We start from the raw sequence: 19,526 nt of genomic DNA, 5'->3' as shown, positions 1-19,526 counted from the left end.
CACAGTGACCATTTGGTTGGGACACCTGGACTAACATCCCTACTCTTGAGAAACGTCTTGTAGGATTTCTCATAACCCTGAGTGGGTAAAACCACAATACTGTGTGCCGTCCCAAAGAGAGTGAGAGGTGCCATTTATTACCGCAAGTAACAAAGATACTAAGCTAGTAATGTGATGGCTGAAGGCACTGTTTCCCCATCAAAGTAGCTCTTATAGCCTACAGGCAATATATTATACAGCTGCTGGTGGTTTATTTTTAAACTCGTTCCTCTGCCTTTCAAGCAAAAGTTTGTCCGTATAACTTGCACGTGCTTTTCCTTGGTCAGTGGAGGCCCAATCCTGTGAGACTTTTAGTACCTTGCAACGGGGTGACTTCAGAGCAAGGGACCCAGCCCTTTCCATCTCATAGCAGCCACTCAACATAATGCAGCATTGTCTTGCATATATAATAATATATGCATATATAATAAAATATAATAATAATGCAGCATCATCTATGCATATATAATAATCATTCCCTTCCCTGGGGGAAGGGAATGAAGGTACAAAAATAAGATCATCTCTTCCACCCACCTACCACTATAACCCTAAAATCTTCACTACAAACAAGGAGGGAGAGTAAGTGTCGTTAAATGTAGGAAAATTTTTTTTAGCAGGCTTTCAGGTTTAAAACCCCTTTGTCAGTTTTTAAACCCAAAAGCTCGCTAATTTTTTCCCCCCAGTTATTTAAGTTGGTGTAATAAAAGAGATCAGATTTACCCAAGAAACCTTGCCTGCCTGTGCCCTTAGACCAACACGGCTACAACCGACACCCCCATTAAATGTAGGAGACGCACACAATCTGCATTTCAACAGAAATAACTTTTGTCTGTCTTCGGATGTGCACATTTATAGTATGTGGTCCTCTGAGCGCTCCTAGCATATACTTGGTGAATAAACCATTCTTCAGGTAGTACATGTACATGTTTGGTTGTACTGCGTATGTAGACATTCACCTGTCAAATGTTTCATATGACACCCAGCTTCAAATGAGTACTTGAAAATAACTTTGTATTTGGTTGCAGTGAATTGCTCAAATCTATCTAATTCTTGTCGTTGTAAGGCAGGCACAGAGGTTAAATAACATCTCCAGTTCCTAAAACCCAGCTGAATTTCACAGGATATAACTTCTTGCTGCGCTGGCAGTTTTGGCCATGTTTCCTTCACAAGTAGCACCCAGTGACATGTCAGTTCAGTAGAGAATTTCCAAAAAAAGGGGTATCCTGGCATTAATCATTCATCAGAGCTCCTCATAAAAGAAATATCAAGGGAAACAAAAGGACGAAATTCAGGCATTCTGGAGTGCATTGTAAAGGAGCACGAGTCGCGGCAACCAGATATTTACATCCTCAATCAAACTATATCTATTTATCAATTGACTCGTATATTAAAACTCCACAGCATGCACAATCAAAGGCAGAAGATAAATATTTAATGTGCACTTCCCAAAGTACGAAAGTCTCCACTTCTGGAAATAATACCAAAATGTCATTTGCTGACAGAACAAAAAAACCCAACCCAGATTGTCATAAAAAGAACTCCAGAAATGACCTGACATCAGAATCACAATTTCCTGTGTCACAGGTTAGTGAGAAATTGCTTCTTTACAGCCTAACAATTCAAGAAATAATGACCTAACATTGTTCCACTGTGAATTGGGGCCAAGAGATATATTTTTGCAGGTAGCAACAAATAAGAACAAACCCTTGCAAAGAACAGGAATGCATAAATCCCGCCGCACACCAGAGAATTCACATGTTTTGACATAAGCAATCTTTACACAATATAACCAATTTGAAATATATTAGGCATGATTGCAAACATTACTTGTCTCTTCGGCAAAAGACAGGCTGGACCTCAACAGGCAGTGGGGTATGAAGGCTATAATTTGGGTCTCCCGGCCTCTTGCATGTTCACACCAGTGTGTTCACACAAGTGAAAAGGAAACTCTTAGCCGCCTGGTCAAGGTCCAGAAATGATCTTGTATCTAGTATCTCAGGCTGTCTGGGCAGTGTGTCACGGGCCCTTTTTTGTTTTTTGTCACCATGAAATGCTGGCTAAGGTTTACAAAGTTAGTGCTTTTGGGTGCCCAACTTGAAGCAACTTAAAAGAGCCTGATTGCCAGAAAGTACCAAGCAACCCCTTCCCCCGTGAGCATTTGGGTACTCAAACACACCAGCAACTTGGGAAAATCTTTGCCACTCCTCCGTTTTCCACTGACCGCTCCCCAATGAGAAGAGGTAGTCTCTTGAGAGGGGCACCGACAGCTCGTGAAAACCATCAGTCCCGATGGGGAAGTCATGCCCTCTCCCCCGCATCACCGTCATCCTTTTCTTCATTTATACCCTTTAACAATTCAGCTACTATGGCTGTTAGTCCCATGGTCCCTCATTCTGCTGAACTGACATTAGACGGATCTGCTGCACGGGATCTGCTGGGAATCAACAGCAAATACTTTCCTGGAAGAGCTGGCTCACTGAAGCAAAGACCCGAAAAGTTTTCAAACTATCGATACGTTGAAAAATGGAGCAGACTCTTCTTCCCCTTTGCTCTATCTGAAATACTTGCTGAGGCGGCAGGGTCCAGCAGCCTGAACCCAAGGTTGGGAATCAGGAGCTCCTGGATTCAGTTCACAGCTCCACCAGGGACTTCTTTGCCAGCCTGGAGCAGAGTCTATAGTTGCTCCGTGCCTCAGTTTACCCACCCATATTTACCAGGCTTGGAAGAAGGTTTAAGGATTAAGATGTAAAGTGCTCTGAAAAGCACTGCAGCTGTCACTCGCCCGCCTTGATTTGATTAAATATTTAAAATGTTTAATTTCAGGCCAGTTTATTGTGAATTATAAATTGGCCAGTCCCAAGGATTCTGGGTTTTGATTTCAGATGTGACCAGGGCCCTAGTTTTCTAGCAAGTTAGCTCTGATACCTTAGTGCAAAGTCTGTTCCCTAATTTTTCCCAGCAAAAGTTAAAAATGGATGCCAACTTCCAACAGGTCTAATTAATTTCTTATCAAAGGTAGGGGGTTATTCACTCCAGCTGCCTTGGTCCATCTGCTGGGTGCAGCCTTATACACCCGTCTAGCATTTACCTGCTGCGTGTGCCATTTTGCATATCTCATCTCAGCTTCCCCCACTCCCTCCTGAAGAAATCCACCTTTGGAAAACTCTTCTGGCCCATCCTTGTAAAGAAAGCCGGGAAGGGGGAGCAAAAGGCCAGGAAGAGCACTGCCATACATGTGGTAGGAAGCTGGTTCTTTCCTATTCCCCAAGTTTCCTAAAGTGGACAAGTCATTATACCCAACATGATCACTAACTCAAACGAGTACAATTAGATGGATAAAGGAATAAAAAGCAGCATGAATAATGCAAACCTGCCATATTCACTATAAGAATAAATATACCCCACAATTAAACACCGTATGCCGAACTGCATCAAAACAAAGGTCCTACCTTCGTTTCTGAAATGTCAGTTATTTCCTGAGTTGCATGGTTTTCATTCTAGGCCGGAAAAATAGATGATGAAGTAGGTGCAGAACCAACCCAGAACTTTTCATCTGCAACCTTTTAAATCTGGGGATGGTTCATAGATCAGAACGAACCCTATGTTTTTGCTTCTGAGTCAGGACCCTAACCAAAAAGGACTTTTTTTTCCCCGATCCCAGAAGTCATTAAGGTCTTGCAAAGACATTTTTGGGTTCTGAAGCTATCTTCTTCTAACCAACTTAGAGCTCCTCTCCCACACACAGCAGGAAAGGATTTAAGTTTGTGATTAAGGCTGAGCAAACATTTGAATGCTTGGCTGAATTGGAAGCTCAGCCCATTTGGAGTTGATAATGCATAATAATGGATCATTTTATAGACAGACCGAAACTTTCCCGGCCTCGGAAAATTGTTGACACTAACAAATGAAGTTGCAAAATTGGCTTCTTCAGGCAAAAAGACCAGCAACCAATTTCTGTAGGAGGTTAATGTTGAAATGACACTTTTCAGCAGCTAAAGCTTGAATACTTTGTGAGCAGCAGCGAGAGGAGGCGTAAGGGGCTAATCAAAATGCAGCGCACAAGGAAGATGGTTTCTGCCCCAAGGAGCTTACACTCCAAATATCAGATGAGACGCAACAAATAGACATAGACAGACGGTCAGGGGAGCACAAGGAAACAGTGAGGCAAGAGGAGCCTGCCTAATAAGAAATGGCATCTGCTTATAGCTATGACTTTCTGCAAAGAGTAACAGGATTACCTGAAACATGAACTATATTATAGCAAAGAAATCCACCCTCGTCCCCACCTTCCCTACCTTCCCCCTAGTTGCTATAATTTACTTTGCGCTTCATTTATTAAGTGGCATCGATATGCACACGGGTGTCTAGAAATGAGACTACGTTCAGACCCAGTGCAAAGGCATTACACATGTATCCCAGGCCTGGCCTAGTCCCCTTACCCCCTGGAGTTAAAACAGACGCCGAGATAATACAATAGAGCCACATAAAATGAGTGTTCAGGCTTTGATTTTCTAGCAGTACTTTTACAAGACATAATTTGTATTGATTCCTTCCAACGGAGAAGCGTTTAATTGTGAATTTGCTGGTAATTGGTGCCAGCGTGGATTCACGACTCTTCTTCTGGAGTTTTGGGGTGGACTTTTTGGCACATCATGGGGATGTTTCTTTGTTCGGAGGGGTGAATCTTGAGACAAGTCCTATCGAAGTGAATACAACTTCCCTCTCCGTTTTCCAACCCTCCTCTAGAATTTAATGGAGAATTATCTCCCTGCTCCAAAATTACATGCAATGGTTTAAAAACCCCAGCATGCCCTGGAGGTTGAGCCAGCTTCTGCTGATCCCATCAGAATTAATGCCATTGACTTCAGTAGATCCTGGCCCAGATCCCAAATAAGTAGTTTTAGAGCTGGTCAACACTTTCCTAATCTCAACAAATAGTTTTTATGAAGAATTTTGTGTGTGTGTGGGGGAGGGGTTATAATTTCAAGGAAAAAAATTGAAAAACTGTTGATGAGAATATTTTTGGCATGTCCCTACTCATGCTGAAACCCTTTTCTAGCAGCTTTGCGGTATTATGTGTTTTGACCAAATAGAAGAGCTTGGTTTCTCACCCCACTTTGATTAATTTATATCAAATGCCAGTTCATTCAGACACATGGATGAATACCGCTTTTAGAGGTGACACTCGAGGCATAAAGATGGAGAAGACTGTCTCATGGCAGCCGTACGCAAAGGAATGGGTTGTATTCGGTTGCTGCTTGAAAACCAGGAAGAAATTGTCCTCGATTCATTCAGGAGTTAAATATCCTTGGTTGGGTGGTGGTGGGGTGGAGGGTGGGGGATGGACTTGCACCAATTCAAAGAGTCGCATCACATGTTCAGACATGTTTCTAATCAAGATAACTTGATTGTCCACTGGCCGACCCGTTCACATGTGCTTGTGTTCACGCCTCAAAGGGGTGTTCTGGGAAACAGCGTAGGAAAGAGAGGAACAGGTGAACTTGGGACGAGAGAAGCAATTGGTGACTGTCCCAAGGCTTTTATCCCAGGGCTGGGCTGGTCTCCCAAGGCTCGGTCCAAAAACAAATGGGCTGCTTTTCCTTTTATGTCTTTCACACAGTTTTGTGCCTCCTAGTTTTGGCCCTGGGGGTTAATGGACCACGAGAGAAACTGCTCGTGCTGCCACGCCGGAAGGAAAAATCCCTGATGAGGTTGGAAGTGTCTGATGCTGCGAACGGTGTTGTTGCGAACGGCGACCGTCTCATCATCATGAAGGGTTTTCATCTGAGCCTTGAAGACCTAATGGGCTGCTCTCCTTGGACAGGAATTGCATCACATCCATATTTCCAAAATACTGCTTAGGATCAGCCCTGCTTTCTGCTCCTGCTTTCTTTTGCGTCTTAGCAGTGTGCCATCCCAAAGCTGTGGGTCTACGTACCCTTATAAATTTACAGTTATAATGTACCATAGCGGAGTGTAAATTGATCTGTCCCCAGATGTTGTAAAACCCTTCTGTCCAGTTACTCCTTGCAACCTTCCCAAATTGCCAAGTCGTGCCTCCCCGCTAGAAATAACCTGCGAGAACAACCGGGCCTTGCGGTCCATTTTTGCGGACCCCAGCTGGAAATAGGTACGGAGCCCCTCGGGGCCTGTGGAGAGGAGATGCAACTTTTGTTCCTCCCACAGAAATCAACCCTTCAGCCTGAATCAGGTCATCTTTAGTGCAAAGTGCCACAAAAGGGTCTGATGGCACAAAATACTCTCTCTACGTGGAGGTAAAGTTTGAAGGTTTGGCAAACTCTCTGTCTGAGAGCTAGGCTGCCAGCAAGGACATTGTGTCGTGGTGGAAGGCAGGAACTGATTTGACTCGGGGTGTTAGGAGTCAGGTAGTGCTGGTCTGACTCTTGGCACACCCCGGAGGCATGACGGATGGAGGTTATGCCCCAGGAAGCAGACTCAAACCGATAGAGTTGACACCCGGAGGCGCTGGAAGTGCAGAGACTGGGGGTTGAGGTTACTTAAACTGGGAGGCGAGCTGAGCTGGATGTGGCCCCAGGCAGAAAGAAGAAGGTTTGCCAGGGTGGCATGCGACTTGCTGCCTGCACTGTCCCAAACCTGGGATTACCGTGCCCAGGGCTAGTGCACTGGCATCAATTAGAGGCTGCAAATGCAGCCGGGCATTGGTGGCGTGTCATGCCCCCTTGCCCTGGCCACTGCCAAGGGGGTGGTGAAGCAGGAGCCCCTGGACCGCTAGTCCTCGTCCTCTCCCAGTTGATGTCGCGGCTAGATGTTGCCTGCTGCAAAGTGAGCCGCGCTGCACCAGCACATCTGGTTGTGTTTAGAAACTTTTAATGAATCCCACAGCCACAGAAATCAAAACAAAGACTAAGCCGAGTGCGGGAGGCGGCCCCGATTGGTGAGAGTCCGTCAGCAAGCGGCCGCCTTTCTCCCCGATAATCATGCATCTGAAAGGGCTCGATACAGACGGAGACATTCAGGGGGGCTTCTTTTTCCCTTCGGGCTCTCCGTGCTGAAGCAAGGGAGGATGCAGAGAACTGCCATCTTTTAGGGGAGAAAGTTCAGCCTGCAATATTTGGGGAGACTCTTTAATGACTCTTTTGCCTGCTGCAGGGCTGCCGGAAATCTCGCCCTGTTTGGCCACAGGGGCAGATTCTCCGCCGGGGCAAACCGTTCGTGCGATGCCCCGGGCCCAAGCGCCCCGGGGAGGCCGGGAGAGCGGGAGCCTCTGTTTTCCAGGCTGCGCCGCGTGGATTTGCAGCTCCCCGAGTGCATCACAACCCTGACGGGCAGAACTGTTGACTGTGCCCCCTGGCCCATCGAAAGGGGTCGGGTCCTGGGATCGCGCGCACCATTGTTCCCTGCACAGAACAGGGCCGCGTCCACGGCCCCTGAACAGTCAGCCCGAGTTTCCCTGTGGATCCCAGCGGTCTGTGGATCGGGTCCTTCCTGTGTCTGGGAATCACGTTGCGCTGCTCAGCCCTTGCATTGGCGGACCTGCCGGAGGAGAAGAGAGTGGTGTTTGGAGACTTTCCGAGAAAGCCAGGGAATAAGATGCTGCCGGGGCTTTTCCACGCGGCGCTGACTTAAAGGCGCCCCGAGCCCCTGGGGCCCAGGCGAGAGGAGCGGGGGGCTTTCGGAAGGCAAACTTCAGGCTGACTCGCCCCAAAGTTGGTGGCACACCAGCCTCCCGCCCGGGGACGCGGCCGAGCGAGGTGGGTCTGCCTGGCCCGGAGGGGCCCGGCCTGGGCTGGGGGCGCAGTTCGGCGGGGGGAGGTGGGCTGGGGGCGGCCGAGGCTGCGCCCCCCCGGCAGCCGGGCTTCGGGGCCCCCTCCCCGCACCTCCCAGCCCCCGGGGCGGGGATGATGGATGGCAGCACTTTTTTAAAGTCTTCCCCTCCCCTTCCCCCTGCTCCTCCTCCTCCCCAAACTGTCCTCGGCCCGGCTCCGCGGGAGGAAGACGGCGACGACGACGAAGGAGCCCCCCCCAGCCCCGCCACGAGGACCCCCCCCCCGCCCCGCGGGGTGATGGGGGCCGGCTGAGCCGGGGAAGTTGCTCCTGGCTCCCGCCGCGCGGGGGGGCTCCGCAGGTAAGTGCTGCTGCGTGCGGGGCGGCGCGGGGGGCCGGGGGTACGCGCCCCCCCTGCTCTCTCCCGCTTTTCCCCGCTCTTCGCTGAGGAATTTCAAACATCCTCCGCTGCAACTTGATCCGTGTGCGAGGGGGAGCGGCCGGGAGCCGGGCGCCAATCCTATTAAGGGTTTAGAGAGCGGAGAGGGGGCTATTTTACACCCCCCCCAACCCCTTTCTGCACTCAGTGGCTTTAACACAGTCGGGTGGGGGGGATGGGTGGGGGGGGACCAGCTCCTGGAGATGCCTTTTCTGCCTCCACTCATTGCTGTCATTCCCTAGGAGACCTTGGGGGGGGGGGGTCAGGATCTGTGCAGGCCGCCCTGGGGCTTCCCAGGGATGGGCTTAAAAGTTGCATGGGACAAGGCTGGGGGGGGCATGCAAGGATGTGCCCCCCGGACTCTACGGAGCAAGCGGAGGATGCGACTTGTGGGCGCCTCTTTGTGCGGCGGGGTGCGGACCCCTCTGTAGTGGCCATCGCTCCTACGTGCAGTGTGCAGGCAGCAAGTGGGCGCTCTGGACCGGCCCCCGGGGCCCTCCGGCTCCATCCCGCCCCTGGGTGCACAAACCTTCGAGTCTGATAAAGGAACTGGTGGAGATAGAGGCAGCAGTCATAGGTCTTCCCCCTCCTCTTTTAAAATGTTTTAATCCCCCCCTTTCTGCAGTTGAGGCACTTGGGACCTACAAGAATTTGAAAGTCAACGTTTTGCTCGCATGCCGCATGAAATAGCATTTAAACAAATATTGTATTGGCATGCACGGAGGAGCCGGTGCCAAAAAAATAAAGTAAATAAACTGTGAAATCCAAAATATACAGCGGGTGGAATAGGCTGATTTGTGAGACGACTCACTGATTCGATCTGTTTCTTCTAGCTACCTTCCTGTGCTTTTTTTTTTTTAAGTTCTCAGACTAATTTGCTGAAATTTGCTAGGGGAGAAAGGGTGGTTGTTTCTCTTTTGCATTCACCTGGAGAAGGAGCCACTTTTGAAAAATGACCACTTTTGCTGCTTGAGACTGAAATGCCTGGTAATTATGGTGTACAGCACATTCGCTTGGGTGAATTAGTTTGGTTCAACTTCTCTGCTGTGTGGCTATGGCACTTTGCATTTTCGCTGCAGCGCCAGGCACCTTTGACACCTGTCAAGCATTTGCACGTACCGAACAGTGGCACGGTGAGGGTAACAGCACAGCTGACGTGTTTGTAAAAGGGCAGTAGTATCAGTATGCTTTTTTCCCCCTTGTAAAGAACTTTTTTGAAACTTGCTAGCTAATAAAAACAAGGCCTGGTCCTGGGCCCTGAAAGTACACGACCGAGTAAAGTAGAACTACTGGTTTTAATCTAGGGCTCTTGTCTATCCATTCCTGTGCTGTGTAAAAGAGCTAATCTTTAAAGCAAGGTGAAGTCAGCTTCACTTGATCTTGAATGTTGTTATTGCCGAAAGTATGCGACTTTGAAGTGCCCAAAAATGCAACTGCTGTTCTTCAAAGAAAAAAACAGATCTTGAAGACTGCTTCCAACTGCCTTCCGAGTTTTTTTTTTTTCCCAGCGTGTCAAAGCTGATGTATGCAGGCATAGAAATATTGTTTATGTTAGGTCATTTATTTGAGAAAAATAATTAGCTCCTAATGAGCTCCGGTCCAAATTCTTCTCTCATTGGCTGCGGTGTCAGTCTGGAGGAACTTTCTTGAAGTCACTCCAACTTCTAAAAGAAAACAGAACGCGATCCGATGCACCGAGTACACAACAACCTCGATTTCTACCAGGCCACTTGAAATACAGAAATAATATTTGGATAGTTGTTTTTTTTTTTTTTTTCTTTTGCCATGAAATTATATAAATGACCAGGTTTTGGGTTTTTTTTAAAAAAAAACTCAGGCTTGAAAACAAATTGAAGCTTTTATAGCTAAGGACAGGTTTTGCTTCCCTTAAACCTTGGGCCAGCTCTTTCCCTTCTAGTGCCAGGTTGCAGTCACCCCTAGAAGAAAAGGACCGCTGGAGGATGAGTTCAGCGGTAGTATGGACACCATTATTTTTGGATGACGCAAGAAGCCTTATTCCCCCCCACCCCTGGATGCGACTATTTTGTTTCAGTTGACTCTGGAAAGCAGCTTTCCCAAACTTTGGCTCGGTTGCAGGCAGTGGTAGAGCATTTTACTAGTGACACAAAGATCATCTCAATCCCAAAGCGAAGCAGAAACCCAGTGAACTGCCCCCCTCTGCTTTTGGTGGCTTACTGTAAGCCAGTTGTTTGCTCGGCAGTCTGAAAGGTACACAAATACTTCATGCTTTTTGTGCTCTGAGAAGTGCTCTGTTCACAGTGAAGTTTCCAGTGCAGATTAGCGGAGCCTGGATTCAGTACGCGGTCCCCGAAATCTATATGTATTTGTGCAGCAAACACCTATCTGTTGCCCCATCACAAAGAGCCCACTTAATCTGACCGAGGATTTCGAGGCAGCAAGTTTTTCAAAGAGGCTACTTAGGAACGTTAGATGTGACTATAGTATCAAACTAATTAGTTGCCACTCCATTTCTATGCAGCTTCCAGGGCTTCATAGAAATGTGATATTTGCACTTCACCCTCGCTGCTGGGACATTCAGTTTGGGCAGCTTGTCCTATTGTCCACCCGGCTCCCGATGGGAGCGGTTTCCACAGCGTTGCTTGAGAAACGGGCTGTGTACCTGTGTTAAGTCTCTTAAAGAACTGCTGCATTTGCACCGCTGGCAGAGCAGGACCGAAGAGCTGGCAGTTGCCAAATCTGGCTGCGTTCCCTAAAAAAAAAAAAGGGAGGAATATGAAGTCATTCTGCATAAAACAACAGTGGCACGAGTGATGTTTCGTGCAAGAGGGCATTGCGTTGGGGGGTTCAAGAAAGACACGTTATATAATGGGTGGGGGGGGGGAGGGGGAAGAAGCTCCTGAGTTGGTAAAGAGCAGAAATATGTTTTCCTTTCAGAAATGTAGTGAGAAATTCTGTCTGTGATGTATGTACCATGGGAAGTTAAATCCTGTCGGCTAAACTCGATGACTGGAAGGACAAATTATTTGGGCCATGATTTACTGGCAGCCCATTTGAGACATCTAGGGCCCATTTGAGACATCAGAAGTTCAGAGCAACAGGAATTTTGGGAGGATTTGTGGTTGCTTAGCATCAGAGAAAGTCTGGCCTCGGTGCCTGAAGGTGGACACCCAAAATGAATGGAAATTTTTTGGTATAGTTGCCTTGGTGCTTGATGCAAAGCCAGTTGTCATCAGTGGGAGCCTTTATCCTGACATCACTGGGCTTTGGATGCTTCAAAAGCATTAGCTGATGGGAAATAGTTTTTCTTGCTTCAAATTTGTTTGAGACCGACTGTCACCTCTGAGTAGATTATTCTAATTTTTTTGTTCCGACTCTTTCTACACATTGGGCTCTTAGATGCCAGAATTTATTATTTTATTTCCTTCTAAATGCTCTTTCTCATCTGAAGGGAGTTTAGCAGCTTTTTCCCCAGTTCAAGATTTTTTTTTCCCTCTTTATGTATCTGCTGGAGAGGAAAAAAACCCAACCCCACATTAATTTTGTGGAATGCTGCGAGTGAGCTCTAAGCTGTCTTTGACATTTTGGTTTAACTTGAATAGGTTAATTTTTTTCTTTTTTTTTTTTAAAGAAAACAAGTTGGTGGGAAGTGTGTTTTAACTGCGAGTACCCGATTTCAGCCATTAGCATAAGAAAAAAAGTTTTAGTGCATTTACTATTGTATTGAATGAAGAGTTCCAACAGTCAGGGAAAAGAAAGTGAAAGGCTGTAAAGAAATGATGGTCTATTCAGATTATTCAGCAGCCCAGAGCTCTGGTCATCTGCCTCTGAAATCTGCGATCGGGATATCACTTTTATCTTCCTGTGCCTTTCTTTTGCCTTTTTCACACGTTCACTTTTGTCAAGGTTTATTGATCACGTTTTCTTCTCTGCAAATCTGTGGAAAATTTAATGAACCAAAAACAACAGTAAAATAAAAGGAACTTTTTATTCATTAGCACCCGATGGAATTTCTCCCCCCCCCCACGTTAGCCACCGCCCCTTTGCCTTGCATGTGTGCTTGGGTCAGTCCTTACAGTAGATACAGTGGTGATGGCCACACTAGTAATTCTGCTCCGGGGAAGTTTGGTGAACGCGCACGACCGAGTAGCGAGTCCAGTTGTGGCACTTCTCTCACTCTCCTTTTGATTCAACGGCCCCTCTGACATTCAGATTTTGCGCTGGGGTGCTTGCCGAGCTCAGTATGATAACACACGTATTCTGGAAAGTATTTACCTCGGGTAGAAGAAAACATGTTTGCTGCCCGGTAATTAAGCCAAATGGAAATGATCCCAGATTACTAGTCGTTATTTACAACCCTGATTGTTTTGGTGCCGTGATCCCTGCTCATTACACATCTCCTTTACTGCGGCGCTGCCCCGGAGCGTTTTGTGATGCAAATGTTTTTGTTAAGTTACAAATAGTTTCTGTATCTAGACCATCTCAGGTGACATAGTTAAGTCTCTTCTTTTCTCCCAGCTGAGCTTAAAAAGCTGTAATTAAATGTGGCTTCCAGCATGATTAAGTCTTGCTGGCATTTTCCATGGATTGATTTACTTGAACTATGGCTATTTTTGATCCCACCATTGAAAAGATTTTTTTTTTTTCTGAAGAACATACTTTTTCCAGCAGTTCCTTTTGTTTCTGCAGCTTGTTCAGGGAAACGTGAAATGGAGGTTCACATTAGTCGGAGATCCATTGAACTCCTCTTTTGCTAGTCTGAATGAAACACTATTATGTCTCCGAGCATGGATATGCACACTTTTCTCTTTTTCTGTTTTTTTTGCACAACTTTCCCTACGAAGTTCTGCAAAATGGTTCAAAACATTTCAGCGACTTTGGGCCAGCGGTATTTCAAAGGCGCAGGCAAATCGCCAACATAGGGCAGAGGTATCTGGATATCTTCCAGTTTACGCTACCCTTTTTGATATTGCATATGTAGGGGCTTTGTGGTGCTGCGCACTGCCGCGGTTGCATGAACTGGAGTAGTGCAGCTGCTGGAACTGGGGTTGGAAATTTCGACCTGGTCCATTCGAGGGATTTTCTGACCTGCTGAGGGAATGCCATTAAGTAACACTGGCCTCCTGTCCTGTTTATAGAGAGAGGCTCCTTTCTGGTGTGAGACAGGACATTTTAAGGGCTGCAGGCCTCTGCCCTCCATGCAAGCAGCAGGTGAACCCCCTTCGAGTAACCAGTCTTTACCCTGACGCTGCTCTCTGAGCTGCGAGCTGCAGAGTATAAACTGCTGTAATGTCAGTGGAATATAAATACCATTTCCAGAAGGCAGGGCACTGCTTCATGGAAGCAAAGAGAACAGGGAAAACGGCTCCCAACGCGATGGTGTCGGTCTGCACTTTGTAAGGAGTGACATCAGGACTTTGGATGCGCAGGGCTTGAATGCGAAATAAAACTTCTGTCCAGCTCACAGAGCAGGCACATTGCATCGCAGCTGAACGGGTGACCGGAAAGTAGTCCAGCAGCTCCAAACCGATTAGCTCTTCAGTGATGTAAACCAGTTGGATGCGCTTACTATTGTTCCTTGAAAAAAACCCCATTAAATCTCCGGTCGCTTTTTGTCAACCACTGGGAAAGAACTATCCTTAGCTAAAATGAGTATGATCTTCCCTGCTTCATATTGACCTGTGGAGTCTGACTAGAGGCCCCTTTATCAGCCCTTCTTAAAAGAAAGATCTGTTGATTACTGTGGTGTTAAAAGAGCATCAGTGCCGAAGACCAAGATAGTTCCTTTTCAGAGCGGTCCTTAGCAATGCCTCTTTGTGTGGTGGACAATGCAATAAGTCAGACAGGACTTTTTGAGCCACATCTATAAGGAACTGTAAGGGCCACTGAAGTACACTTGTGTTAAGTTGAATTGATTGAAATTTAATGGCTGTTAGTGGCTATGAATGGTAATGGTTTTCTAGGGTATCTTCACCATGCTTGACATTAATAACTAGAGAGTGTGTATGCGTGAAGCCAGCGTGTTACTCATTTTTAAAGATGCTTTCTCCCACCCCTCTTCCCCATAATTTAGTTGTTTGGATGCTCTAAAAAAAAAAAAAAAAAAAATCTCAGGCCTCAAAAAGCACGTACATCTTGTCAACATAATTTTGTGCTCGTGATTTTTATTTTTTCCAATTCCAGCATAAATCAGGCTATAATATAGCAAGAATGATGAATTTGTTTTACATGCCATCATGAATTAATGGTATGCAAATAGAAGCTTTACAGGTGCCATGATTTACTTAATAATTTCAAGTTCTAATATTTAAGCTCATTCATTATGTTTGAGTTTAAAAAAAAATACAAGTGCATATTTTTTAAACATGAAATGTGAGATTTGTGGGCATTTGCTGTGTAAGCACATCTTGATAGCCAGGAGAGAATCAATCAGTGTTTGCATTCGGCATATTATTCTTCTAGGTGCTAGGGAGACATTTCAAAGAGAATAATCAAATGTTTGTGGGAGACGAAGGTATTGGTGAAGGAAAGAAGACTTTAAAGAATACAAAGTAGCAGACAACTGCAAAACCCAGAGTTGCTTTGGGTTTCCAAAAAGCAGTGCTGTACAAGGGTGTGAAACGCTGCAAAGTGGCCTTTATTTCACTCTTAAATCCACGCTGAGCGCCGTTCTGGCGGACGGCAATCTCTAACCGTGTGTTCAGGACGGTTTGAAGAATCAGCAAGAGCTACAGGCATTGTGGGTCAGAGGTGAATGTGGATGTGATCGCTGGGTTTTCAGTCTTTGATATCATTTTTAGTGCGTTTCCCAAAGGCTAAGGACAAGGGAGAGGAAGCCTGACACATAAATACATCTTGAATCTCGGAAGATAAGAATAGATTTTGACTTTATTCTTCAAAAAATTGAGGTCACGCTGGTCTGATGACAGACTGAAAGCCCATCACTCAATTTTTTTTCAACTAAACAGACCGCAGGAACTTATGTTTGATACATCGTGCATGTTCAGTTAGTGACAATATATTTAGGTTTTGAAGTTTTGTGGCCAGGGGTCAAGGTTTACAGTAATGTCTGCTCTTTACTGGCCAAGCACTACAGATTCTGTTGAATATGCCGAAGAAAACTCCATTTAACAAATATGTTTGGAAACTTTTCAGAGCAGTCCCGAGTCGCCCGTGTTGTTATCTGTGTGTCTTGTAGCCTTCAGTAGGCTCTGGCCCTTGTTCAGTTCATGTCCACGCAGTAGACTGTAGACAGCAAGACTGAACCAAACATGATAATTTGAAAGGCTATTTATGTTGTTTTGTGGCTGGGAGGTATTTAGCCGGATGCTCCTCTCCGTATAAGACTTGGTGGGTTTTGTAACCGGTTGTCAGCATAGAGATGAATGTCCCACAATGTGTGCACCATGATGGAGCTAAACATGTTGCTTTCACAACCGAGCCTTTGGTATTTCCTGACTAGTGCTAGCTACAGAAACTTTAACAGAGCCATATTCCATGTTTCCATCAAAATGAAAATGTTTTGCAAAATCAGGTCGGTTTTGCCAGGATGTCAAAATTCGTTATGGGGCATATCGCTCAAGATTGTCTACCCTCTCTCTTCGCTTTCTGGTAACACGCGGCATTCTGCAGAAGGAAGGATGTCCAAAGGCATCGCTTTCCTTTGGTCTCCCTCAGGGTATATTTGTGCTGCAGGCTGCAATGCAGCAACGTACTTAAGCTACCTTAATTCAGATTAACTTGTGCAGTGGTTGCAGTGTAGCTGCAGTAGCTCAGAGCTCAATATGGACTTCTTAGCAGATTATATTATATCCTGAGCTCCATGCTTTTGCAGCAAGACTGCTTCCAGGACCTGAGCTAGCTAGCTGCTTTAACGCTAACCTGGGCATCTCTGCATTACAGACTACAATGTCAACTGAACTTCATAGTTAGGCTGGGGACAGAAGTTACACGTAAACTGGTTTAAGTGATCAGAAACTGGTTTAAACCTGTAACACAACAGAAGATCAGTGCACATAAGCCAGTTTCAAAATGGCTGCAACTGGTTTAAGATAAACCTGGTTGAATGTAGTATCAGACTTAACTGATTTGGGTCAAACCAGTTTATGCAATGTTTTCTTGGTTTAAGTTAAATCAGCAACCCAGCATGCTTTTCAGTCCTGGGCTGGGTTGTGCTGTCTAGCTGGAGCAGTGAGGGGGCTGGATGGGGATGCAGCCCAGTTTGTAGGAGGGGGGCTACCCCCCCAGACAAACCCCAGCTGGGGAATGGGGTCAGGGAGGGGTTTAAACACCCCTTCCCCCACTCAAACTTACTGCTGGCTGCAACTGTGGACTACAAATCCCAGAGGCACCTGGAAGCAGGAAGAGGAAGTGATGAGCAACCCTGCAGAGTCCTGTTGCAGTGAGTCTGGACTGCAAATCCCAGAGACCTCAGGGGCAGCAGGAAGCGGAAGTAAACATGAAGCCAGAGAGCTGTGATCTAGCCCTCAGCTTCTGGCCTGAGCCACTGCATTTCCTAAGTCAAAGGTAAATATCTGTTCACTTCTGTTTCAATTTAGTTTCTGCAGCTTAGACTAACCTGCAAAGACCAAATCGATACAACCTCAGGCTTTTTGACTGTCTGTACTTAGCCTTAAGGAGTAAGTGAGCATCTGCAACGTGCATTGTTTGCCCAGTCTGAGACTTGTGCGTTCCAAAAATCATATTTAACAGAGGGAGGTCTGACTGGGGTGCAGGATTGAATGGGTCTGGTGGCTGCAGTCCCTAGGGTTCCCTTGTTTTCAGATATACAGACCGAGGGGCCATTATCGCAGCAGCCAGTATCTGTCTGCCATCCACTGAAGGCAGGATAAACATCAGTTCTGCATGGTTGACTGTAGACGGACCCTTTGGATGAGACTCAAGGTCCCACGTGAATGCTACATGTCCGTGATGCTCCTTGACAGAACAGCGGGTCTCCCCGTCTTTTCTTGGGTTTTTTTTTCTTCCTTTCCTGGGTTGTGTGTTGTGTTTGATGGGCTGCCACCCTCCGCCCTAGAGGTGACTGCAGTTTAGTGGCCCTGTAATGGATACAGGGCCATTTTCTCTTGCTACACATTGTTAGTTGCTAAGATGAAGGCTGTGTTTCCTATTAGCCGAACGGCATACCTTCTGGGTGTACTAAATCACCCATCCCTGAGCACGCTTGTGTAACTTACTGTGTAGGCTGGAGTGCCGCACCATCGGTGCAGAAGTTCAAACAAAGTGCAGTGCTGCAGGTGGTGTTTTATAGGCGGATTGCTTTAAATGTCACACCTCTCCCTAACTTTACGTCTCTGCTATTTCGCCATCTCATGTGAGCTAATGGACTTTCGGCAGCGTGTGCTTCTCCCTCTTTCCCTGGAGGTTACACATTTCTGGTCACCCTTGAGCATGAGTTTTAAGGTCGTCGGTGGCATTTTTAGGTCACCAAACTGCAGAGCGCCCTGTCTTGTAATGAAATGACTAATTAGTTCTTATATCGCCGCAGTTATCTTATCTTGTTCTCCGTGCCTGGTTAGGCTCTGAAGTAGGGAGAAGCTCAGTGGGAAGAAATGTTTGTGACTGATTTCGTTTGAAACCAAGCTGTATTTTGGAGGAACCGGTTCTATACCTATACGTCATTTTGTCCACGGATCTCAAAGCATCGGAGGTGCTCTTTTATTGTGTGCAAACACAGCGCTCATGTAGTTATAGCCTTTATAAGAGTGCGAAGTGAAGAGTTCAAAACCCTTCAGCGTACAATAGTTTTTCTTCTGTTGTATAGCGGGTCGTTGCTGTAGGGCTCTTACGGCGAAGGGCAAAGGTGCATGGTAATGCAACTGCCCCTTTGATGCCTACATAACTAGGCATCCTGGACCATGCAAATCTCCGCATATGTCAAAGCTATATTAACCTGCTTTATTTTTCACTTTCCTCAGGTGTTGATGGCATCTGCTTGTGACAGATGCTTTATGATAAAGCCGTCAGATCGACATGCGTTTGGAGACACCAGCGCTGTGGGTTCGTACTTGCAGACTGCTGTATCCAAATACTCTTCTTTAATTGTCTTATTAAGCAGGGAATTAAGCTCTGCACTTTGACTGTTTTGCTGCCAGTGGTTCTTACTGCTGGCTTTTGGCATGGCACTGTTTTGTTTTTTTAAACCGCCAGGATTGCTTTAATGACGTGAAATGGAGCCAGAGCAGAGTCTGAGAACGAGGACTAATTGAACATACAGTACGTAAGCTCAGATTTTATGCCCTTCCCTTCGCAAGATGGTGTGGGGCTTTCAGATCAAATGCTTGCGAAGATTTCAGAAATAAAAAGCAGAAATCCCTACTGCTGCCAGACCACAGGCTCCTTAGTGCCAGACTTACAGACGAGCTTCGCATGTTATTGTACGTTTGGAAAGCATACCATGTGTTGTTATTTAGCTGCCCCCCCCAGCTATCGTGTCTCCTCCCCAGCCAATCTAACAGATTAGCTTTAATGAAATCAACTCTCTTCTTACTTCACTTCCGCGCAGTAGTGGGATCATGGCGAAGCGGTGCCCCTTCATACCCATCGCCCCCTGCAAAGCTGCCTGCCTATTTACGGGCTTAAACATGCAGAAGAGATCTGAACCTGCCCGAATATGACAGCGCTTCTTCTGCTTTAAATCAGGCTCAGTTGATGTTGATGTTTAAGATCCATTGTGATGTGAAGATCAAGAGCTTGCTGTATGACTAAACACATTTAAAACTTTTTTTCCTGGACGGTGTCATATGCTTCAGGGTCTTTTTTTTTTTTTTTTTTTTTTTGCTTTTTAACTGGATCTGTTTGTAACCTGAGAGACAGCTTTCCATTAGAAGGGTTTTATTCCTGGAATCTTATTTTTACCCAGCCTCTTCTACCTCCCTTGGATGATTTTTCCACCCCACACCCAGTCTCATGAAAAGAACAGACCGGGCTTGCTAGCTAGCGCGAGCGGAGACTGCTGGCATCCCAAGAAAAAACACCCACTTGATTGTTTACAAGGTCAGGAAAAATAAATTGAAAGCAAACACACAAATTCATGTGGAACTGGTGGGTCCCTCCTGCTGCGAGAGCTGTTCCAAAGCATTCTTTAAAATAACATCCCATCCATCTTGCATTAGTTGCAGCCAGGCACAGCCTTTTCCCTGGGGGCCAAGCTCTCTTAGGTGTTATAGACCACAGGTTGGGCTCCCCTCACCCAGTCTAGCACTGCGGGGTGGTCTGGCCCAATAGGGGAGCCACAGCAGCCCAAGGGGTGAGCCGTGTGGGGCCTCTCCTCGTGGCCTCGGACGCACGGCCTGTGTCCGGT

The 19,526-nt window shown here is 46.4% G+C and overlaps 1 protein-coding gene across 3 annotated transcripts in view; it reads left to right on the top strand.

The window, feature by feature from the left end:
- The first annotated feature begins 1,481 nt into the window (after positions 1-1,481).
- GLI2 (GLI family zinc finger 2) overlaps positions 1,482-19,526 on the top strand; it is a 271,620-nt gene continuing 253,575 nt past the window's right edge. For 2 of the 3 annotated variants that reach the window (XM_090046034.1, XM_090046032.1), the window contains exon 1: positions 1,482-7,772. The gene's annotated coding sequence lies outside the window, so the exon portion shown is untranslated. Of the gene's footprint in view, positions 7,773-7,955; positions 8,147-19,526 lie in introns of those variants that run through there. The other variant, XM_090046033.1, reaches the window with a different exon arrangement.

This window comes from Crocodylus siamensis, chromosome 4 (assembly GCF_052110815.1).
Source record: "Crocodylus siamensis isolate JL-2025a chromosome 4, ASM5211081v1, whole genome shotgun sequence".
Taxonomy (NCBI): domain Eukaryota; kingdom Metazoa; phylum Chordata; order Crocodylia; family Crocodylidae; genus Crocodylus; species Crocodylus siamensis.
The sequence above is the reverse complement of the archived record's forward strand: the minus strand, read 5'-3'. Positions and strand labels throughout refer to the sequence as shown.